Source organism: Culex pipiens, chromosome 2 (assembly GCF_016801865.2).
Source record: "Culex pipiens pallens isolate TS chromosome 2, TS_CPP_V2, whole genome shotgun sequence".
NCBI lineage: Eukaryota > Metazoa > Arthropoda > Insecta > Diptera > Culicidae > Culex > Culex pipiens.
The window spans coordinates 117,464,363-117,472,887 of record NC_068938.1 but is presented as its reverse complement, the minus strand read 5'-3'; the positions used below and the strand labels follow the sequence as shown (position 1 = coordinate 117,472,887).

Here is an 8,525-nt window from a genome sequence, read left to right as displayed (position 1 = left end):
ATCAGCAGCATGGAACGATCGTGCTGCTTGCGAATGTCCACGTCAGCCGGATCAACTTCCGGTATCCTTGCGGCGGTACCTCACTCACGTTAAGTCGGGATTCAGTTGATGTGATGATTGCTAACGGAACCATTATCATAAGCTACTCTATAACGGCGATTTATGCGCCGGATGGCAGCCGGTTTCGTCTGGGTCGAAACGAAAGTATCCTGCGAGACACGACGCCGCGCTATTGGCAAGACTAACTTTCACATTCTCCTCGGCCAAAGAGGTGGCACACAGCACGGCCTTTTCCGGATCGAACTCAGCAGCTGAACCATGATGGTGACGCCCCGGGAGGTCGGTTCCGCCGTCATTTCCATTGAAGTGGTTTTGAAGTTTGGTTGAGGATCCACGTTAGACCGCTTGTTATGGACAAGTACATGGATCGGTCTTCGTCAACCGAACCTGGACGCGTTCGTAGAGCATCTCAATCATTGTCAGCCTATTTACAGAGAAAAAAAATATTACACTGAGATTAGCCTTCTTTGTTCTCTCAACTTGCAGGTTCTCGGGCGACACAGGAAACGGCCATCGCGGGATCCTAATCGAGCTGTTTTAATCCGTCGGCGAATCTCTTGAGTTCTTAAAAAGATGATTGCGTACACCCAGGTTGGATATATCCGCTTCTAGCACCGATGTATTGCACGTGTCCTACGTGCCCGGCTATCCTCACTCACGTTGGGCCGGAATTAAGTCTGTGGCGGCCGGAATCATCTGGGCGTAACTTCGCCGTAACCAACCAGCAGGACAGCTTCCATTTTCTCCTCGGTCAACGATGCTCAGCTTCTGGTCCGCTTTGTTGTTGAACTGCGAGGTCAGTTCCGTCGACGAGCTATTTGTCTAGTGCCGGCCCCTTTTGGCAGACTAAAGCCTTCCACGCGCACGTGCTGGAAAAAACGAAATTCAAATGAGATTTTCACCCAGAATTCAAAGTGCCAGAAAACTGTAATATACTTCTTGACACGATGCAACTCCAAGGAGGTCCGATACAGCTTAGAAGTGCTGAATGATGGGCCAATTTCTTTTGTCCAGGGCAACTGGATCAGCTCTTGGAAGTTGATGGGCATACCAAGATCTTTCCTAAATTCTATTGCATAATTCTCCGGACATGTCACTGTTGGCCATCCTCCTGCGGCCGGTTTTGACCTTCGACGCCAACCATGTCCCGCCAATGTTTGTTGTACTCATCCGGAACTTCACTGTTAGGGTGGGACGTAGCTGTCTATCGCGTTAAGAAAGAAACCTACTAGGAACGACGGTGCGGCGTTCATCGGAACCACCCAGCTGGACGCTTTCTAAATCTCCTCGTTCATGGCCGCTTTGATGACACACTGCAGGATCGGTTCCGTTGGTTTTAGGGACGCCGGATCTGTTGGCTCTTGATCCGATTGAAGGGGTTTTCGCTAAGCTCATCACTATTGCTCATACAGAGCGGAATTGAACCACTTTCCGCGACCGAGCCGGACCACTTTCCGTCTCCACTGGCCAAGGCTATTAAGACGAGATGAAATTCTAAAAGAAAAGATTGTTTGTTTCCCTTAAACACGAGCTTTTTTTCCTTACTGTTTCTCTGGTGGCATCGGTAGCTTCTCCCGGTATTTAGCCATTCCTGTCGTCGTTCCCGATGGTTTCACAGCACCACAGACCACTCCGTCACCGCTGGCCACTGGTTCCAAAATTGATGTTGTGTTGGTTCTGGCAGGGGACGTAACGAAGCTGAAGTCGTCGTCCTCTACACCAGAATCGGTGTCCAGCGTGATTTCGCTGCTGCCCTTCTGCTCTGGAAGTAGAGGAAAAAAGAATATCAGCCGGAAATCGTGTTTACGCCCGCAGTGAAACTCGCTTCCGTAATTTACTTACTCTTCCGCTGAAACCGTTGCTGTTGCACGTCATTGTTCCTGACCACGGAGTTCTTTTGTGCCAGATTCAACTTATTAAAAAATCAAAATCGTACCGGAAAAATGTGGCTTAGCTTTTTCCACGATCAAAGACGCAAACAACGCGAAGAGTTTTAATTTGACAGAACTTCCGAAAAATTCGCAAGCATGAATGAAAGAGATAGCATGCTTTGCGAAACATCGATGAAAATACAAAGCATGCTTTCTCTTTCACTCTTCCACGCAGCATACAGTTCATCGAAATTTTTGAAAAACATCGTTGCCTTACAAAACATCGTGGGTCTACGGACTTTCGATCTGGGCCGCTGGAAGACACTGTGCGTCGTTACCGCTAGTCACCACCAGGAACACTGTTGCATAACATCGCATGGGCGGCTATTGGGGGTAAAGAACCTAGAGCTTAATAGGGACGTGGCGTTACATCGTGCTGCCATCTGGTTTTTTTAAGCGCAAGAGTGGAAAAGACGGCGTTCTATCTCGCCCAGCAAAATGAAGTCGATAAAGTAGTCGGTTTCGATGAGAAAAAGTGGAAAACGTGGTCTAAAAATAGCGACGCCATCCCCCTATAGAGAACGGACAACTCAAATAAAAAGTACCAATCGAAGCATGAGAACTGTCAAACGTAAGTCTATTGTCTTTTGCTCGATTGGTACCTTCGTTTGACAGTTGTCGTGCTTCGATTGGTACTTTTTATTTGAGTTGTCCGTTCTCTAATAAGCTCTAGGTTCTCTAATTGGGGGTGGTGAATAAAAAGGGTTCGGGGAGGCCGGAATAAAAACACGTGGTTTAACCTAGCGAAATAGAAAATAGCGTGTAATCTCTATGTTGTTTGTTACAGACTGGTAGCGGAAGTGCAGCTGTCAAACATAGGGCGTCCAATTTTCCCGGTTTTTGAATTTCCCGGGAAACGGGAAAAATATTTTTTGAATCCCGGGAATTCCCGGGATCCCGGGAAATTTTTGCAGCAGTCAAAAAATCTATTTTTTCATTATATTTGTTACGTTTTTCTTGCTTAAATCATACAATTAGCTCAAAACTGTTAATGGTGATAAGCTACACTTCAATCTGAACAGGGAGCGGCCGTGGCTGACTGGTTACGGTGTTCGCTTTGTAAGCGAATGGTTCTGGGTTCGATTCCCATCTGCTCCCAACGAGAAAGTTAAGAACATATAAATTTGAAATTATGAATATGCACGAAACATCAAAATCACTCGAGGCGGGGTTCGATCCCCCGTCCTTTGGATTGCTAAGCAAAAATGCTAACCACTAGGCCATGACGACTTGGTTAGAGTGGACTGGAATTAGGAATACTGTTGCAGAGAGCGAGTTGTGGCGCTATCACCACGGCAAATAGTGTCCAGGGCATTCGTTAGTTGTCTTTATTAACGAGCCTTTCAGCCATAGACGCTGGTTCGGCTCGGTAGGAGTGAGAGGGCTTCTTAAAAGTGGCCCCCCTTTTTTGGAGACTATTTCACATTTCATTTTCATCGGGATTTCGGTGGAATGCTATCGTCGAGAGTGCAGCTGGAACTTTCGTCCATGTTTTATCGGTTCTAAGCAAAAATATGGCCAAGTTGATGTTGGTGGATGATTAGAAAGCGGGAGATTTGATGTCTGTTTTGGTCTGGTGTAAACATGTACTGCAGGGGAATGGGATCTGGGTCCCTTGTCCGTCCCTCATCCAGCCACACCAGATTAACTGAGATTGTCCTTCGGTTCCGGGTATGCTGTGGCGTCCGGTCCGGGGCGCTCCGTTAAATCTGGTGTTCCACTGGGTTTTGATGGATGGAGTTTCGTATAGGCGGTCTAGTTCTGAGTCCTGTTCTTACGAGGTTTACTAAATATTGTGAAATATTCGAAAATCTTTGCAGAAGCCGATGATTCTGGCCTCGGCGGTAGGGTTGTTGGCGAGAGCTTCGTCGACGTTGGTTGAGATTTCGTTTGCTGCTCTAAACGGTTCCGTGCTGGGGCATATGCTGAGTAGATGTTCCACTGAGCAGTATTCTTCGCATTCTGGACACTGTCTTTTAAAGTTAGCAGTGTTTCCGAAGTTGTGCGTCGCTCTGGTATGGCCGGAGCGCAGTCTGGAAACGACTCGTTGTTCCCGCCAGTCCTGTCGGTCTTCCCATGCCATAGTAGAGGCACAGAGAACAGATGTACATCTTGGTTCTAACTTGTGTGTAAACCGTGTAAACTAAAAAAATGCGTTGCATACAATTTTGCATCAAAGAAGTTAGAGTGTGCAGGATACGCTTGGCGGCGCCACCGTCGCGGCTGAGAATACTTGACTTAACAATTAAAAAGGCTCAATAATTTCGAAAGAAAATAAATGTTAACCTCGTTTAAATATAGAATTCACTTCTGTATAATTCCAGTTGACTAAAAATAATGCAAAAATGCATTAACATTAACGAAAACATAACAGAAAATTCATTCAAAAATGATTTTTCAAGCGACAACTTAAAATAGTCCCTTTACACATGTTATGTCCGATTTCGTTTTGTTTACCTTCTTTGGCGCGTAAAATTACAACCCTCTGATGAAGGGCAGTCAGACATTGGTCTGATGTCGTTCGTACGGAATGTTTTATGCAGTGATTAGATGGTCCAACGTTCTGCTACTGTAGGCCATCATGATTTTGGAAGTGGCGCTATCTAGGCGGATGGTGCACACCCTAGCTCTTTTCAACGTATTTTGGTTTGAATTTTTACACACGTTTTTCAATGCTGTTTGTTCAATGATATACATCTGTTCTCTGTGGTAGAGGGCTTTACTTTTCTGATGAATAGCGAACGACTAGCAAACCATTCAGAATCCCACGTGTTCCTTATTACATTAGAGATCCAGTGTTTGATGTCATGGGCTGGAACCTTGTTCGTGAAGAGACGACCTTGTCTGCCCAAATTGGCCATTCTATCGGCCTCTTCGTTACCAGGGATTCCAACGTGGGAAGGAACCCACATAAATACGGTTCTTTGGTTGACTATGTTGGTGATGGCTTGGATCCAAGGGTGTTTCTGGATTTAGCTCTTGAGTGCGTCCAGAGCACTTGCGGAGTCAGTGATGATTAGGGTCGGGCGTTCGGACTCCGTTGATACTGCAGCTAAGAGAGCGGCTGCTTCTGCTGAAAAAATGGAGCATTGAGCAATTCTCTACCAAAACCGGAAATGGATTTTATTGGTATTTTTTGATTTGGCTCAAACTTTGTGGGGGCCTTCCCTATGACCAAAGAAGCCATTTTGCATCATTAGTTTGTCCATATAAATTTCCATACAAATTTGGCAGCTGTTCATACAAAAATGGTACGTAAATATTCGAAAATCTGTAACTTTTGAAGGAATTTTTTGATCAATTTGGTGTCTTCGGCAAAGTTGTAGGTATTGTTAAGGACAATTTAGAAAAAAATAGGTACACGGAAAAAAAAAATTTCCCGATTTTTTTATTAACTTTTTTTTCACAAAAACTCAAATTCCCAAAATACGTATTTTTTGATTTTCGAGATTTTTTGATATGTTTTAGGGGACAAAAATCCGCAACTTTTGAGCTATAGAAAAACATGGTCAAAAAATCTGCCGCCGAGTTATGATTTTTTGAAAAACTGGTGATTTTTGGAAAAAATCGAAATTTCATACATAAAATTTTTTTGACCTCATTTTTTTATGCAAAATTGAATTTGCAATCGAAAATTACTTTACAGATTTTTTGATAAAGGGCCCCGTTTTCAAGATATAGCCACCGAAAGTTTGATTTCAGCGAAATATTTGCAGTTTTTCGATTTTTAAAAATAGTGACCATGAGTGACCATCTCTAAAAATATTTTTTTTTTGAAAAGTACAGAAAATTTGCTATAAAATTGTCTAAGAGACATCGAAGATTGGACCTCTGGTTGTTGAGATACAGCGGCTTAAAGAAAAAGAAACACGAAAATTTAAGTTTGTTTAAGTCTCACCCAAACAGCCCACGATTTTCTAATGACGATATCTCAGCAACTAAAGGTTCAATTTTCAATGTTAATACATGAAACATTCGTGAAATTTTCCGATCTTTTCGAAAAAAATATTTTGAAAATTTTTAAATCAAGACTAACATTTCAAATGGGCATAATATTCAATGTTTGGCCCTTTTAAAATGTTAGTCTTGATTTAATTTTTTTCAAAATATTTTTTTCGAAAAGATCGGAAAATTTCAAGAATGTTTCATTTATTAACATTGAAAATTGAACCATTAGTTGCTGAGATATCGTCATTAGAAAATCGTGGGCTGTTTGGGTGAGACTTAGAAAACTTCAATTTTCGTGTTTCTTTTTCTTTAAGCCGCTGTATCTCAACAACCAGAGGTCCAATCTTCGGTGTCTCTTAGACAATTTTATAGCAAATTTTCTGAACTTTTCAAAAAAAATATTTTTAGAAATGGTCACTCATGGTCACTATTTTTAAAAATCGAAAAACTGCAAATATTTCGCTGAAATCAAACTTTCGGTGGCTATATCTTGAAAACGGGGCCCTTTATCAAAAAATCTGTAAAGTAATTTTCGATTGCAAATTCAATTTTGCATAAAAAAATGAGGTCAAAAAAATTTTATGTATGAAATTCCGATTTTTTCCAAAAATCACCAGTTTTTCAAAAAATCATAACTCGGCGGCAGATTTTTTGACCATGTTTCTCTATAGCTCAAAAGTTGCGGATTTTTGTCCCCTAAAACATATCAACAAATCTCGAAAATCAAAAAATACGTATTTTGGGAATTTGAGTTTTTGTGAAAAAAAAGTTAATAAAAAAATCGGGAAATTTTTTTTCCGTGTACCTATTTTTTTCTAAATTGTCCTTAACAATACCTACAACTTTGCCGAAGACACCAAATTGATCAAAAAATTCCTTCAAAAGTTACAGATTTTCGAATATTTACGTACCATTTTTGTATGAACAGCTGCCAAATTTGTATGGAAATTTATATGGACAAACTAATGATGCAAAATGGCTTCTTTGGTCATAGGGAAGGCCCCCACAAAGTTTGAGCCAAATCAAAAAATACAAAAAATAAAAATGGTCGAAATCGGCCGGTTTTGTAGAGAATTGCTCCATTGCTTTGGTAGTCGGTGACTAGATCCTAAGCCGTCGTCTACCATTCCAAAACCTACTCCGTTCTTTGTTTTGGAACCATCGGTGTAGATGTGTCTGAATCTGCTATATTTGGTGCTTAGGATTTCAGAAACCCTTTTTCTCAATTCTGGAGAGGTATCTCCAGCGGTAAACTCTTTCCTTATTGCTTCTTCGAATCGAATAACTGGAAGGTCCCACCGCTTGGCTCCTGTCCAGTGCACTCTCGCTACTGGAGGGAGTCTCTGGCGGGTAGATATCCTAAAGGCTCTGCGCCCCTCCAGTAGGAGGCAGACCTTGCCACTGCCGGGGGTGCGTTCGTCGTAACCAACGGCTCTGCGGGAGATTATTTCTGTGGCTAGGTGACGAAATGGAAGTAAGCCGGTCTCAACACTGACTGCGTCCGCTGGGGTAGATGGGAGCAGTCCGGCGGCAACACGGGTAGCAATATTATATGTAGGACCAAGCTTTTTGATGAACAGATCTAGGGCGGATCCGTAAATTTCTATGCCGTAGAATAATTTGCTCCAGACTATGGCTTTCTCAACTCTTAGCAACGTTTGTCGATTTCCTACTTTGTGTGGGCTGTTCACTGCCCGTAGGATATTTATACGGCTCCTGCAACTCTTTCTCAGTTCATGAAAGTAGGTTTCAAAGTTCAGGCGGCGGTCAAGCCAAACTCCCAGTATCTTGACTACGGATTGCACTGGCACTGTGCCGGATGCGGTTTGGATGGGTGCGGTGGATGGTCGGTGACGGTGACGACAGATGTGTGTGACGATGCTTTTCCCTGGGGAGAGGTTGAATCCTCTTCCGGCGCACCAGCGTTCTACTCCGACAATTCCTGCTCGTATTCGACGACGAAGAACCTTCGGGGATCGGTCTTTGGCAGCTAAGACTATGTCATCAGCGTAAACGAAAATGTGTATGTTCTTGGGCAGTTCCCGATGTACACCGTGCATTCCAATCAGGAACAAAGTGACCGCGATCACCGATCCTTGAGGAATTCCAGTTTCTTCTTCAAAAGTTGTCGAGAAATAATTGCCAATTGCGACGCGGAAGGTGCGATTGGTCAGGAAACCGATGAGGAAACGAATCATATTTCCTCCAAGTCCCCAGTTTACGAGCTGTTTGATGATCCGGGGGGTCCATGTCCTGTTGTAAGCTTTTGTCAGATCTAGCGCAGCAATGTCAACGTGGAGGTTCTCTTGCATCGCAGTCTCCAGGAAGTTCCCCAAAGCTCCGAAGTAGGTTCCCGTGCCACGACCTGGGCGAAAAGCGTGCTGATACTTGTCAAGGAGTCGATTATCTTCTAGGAACGATACGAGTCTGCGATTTACCATTCTTTCCAAGAGTTTGCAGCTGCAGCACGTAAGTGAGATTGGTCTGAAGTCGTCAACAGAAGAGCCTGCTTTCCCTGCTTTTGGTATAGGTATTACTAGGCTTTTTGACCATGCCGTTGGAAGAGAACCCGTCGACCAAACTTTG

General features: G+C 43.2%; 1 long non-coding RNA gene across 1 annotated transcript; it reads right to left on the bottom strand.

Moving 5' to 3' along the window:
* Positions 1-566: 566 nt before the first annotated feature.
* Positions 567-1,816, bottom strand: LOC120417921 (uncharacterized). Its single transcript, XR_005605525.2, has 3 exons — positions 1,606-1,816; positions 997-1,554; positions 567-929 (listed from the first exon to the last, which is right to left on the bottom strand). It is a non-coding gene; the product is annotated as an uncharacterized LOC120417921 (long non-coding RNA).
* Positions 1,817-8,525: the final 6,709 nt, after the last annotated feature.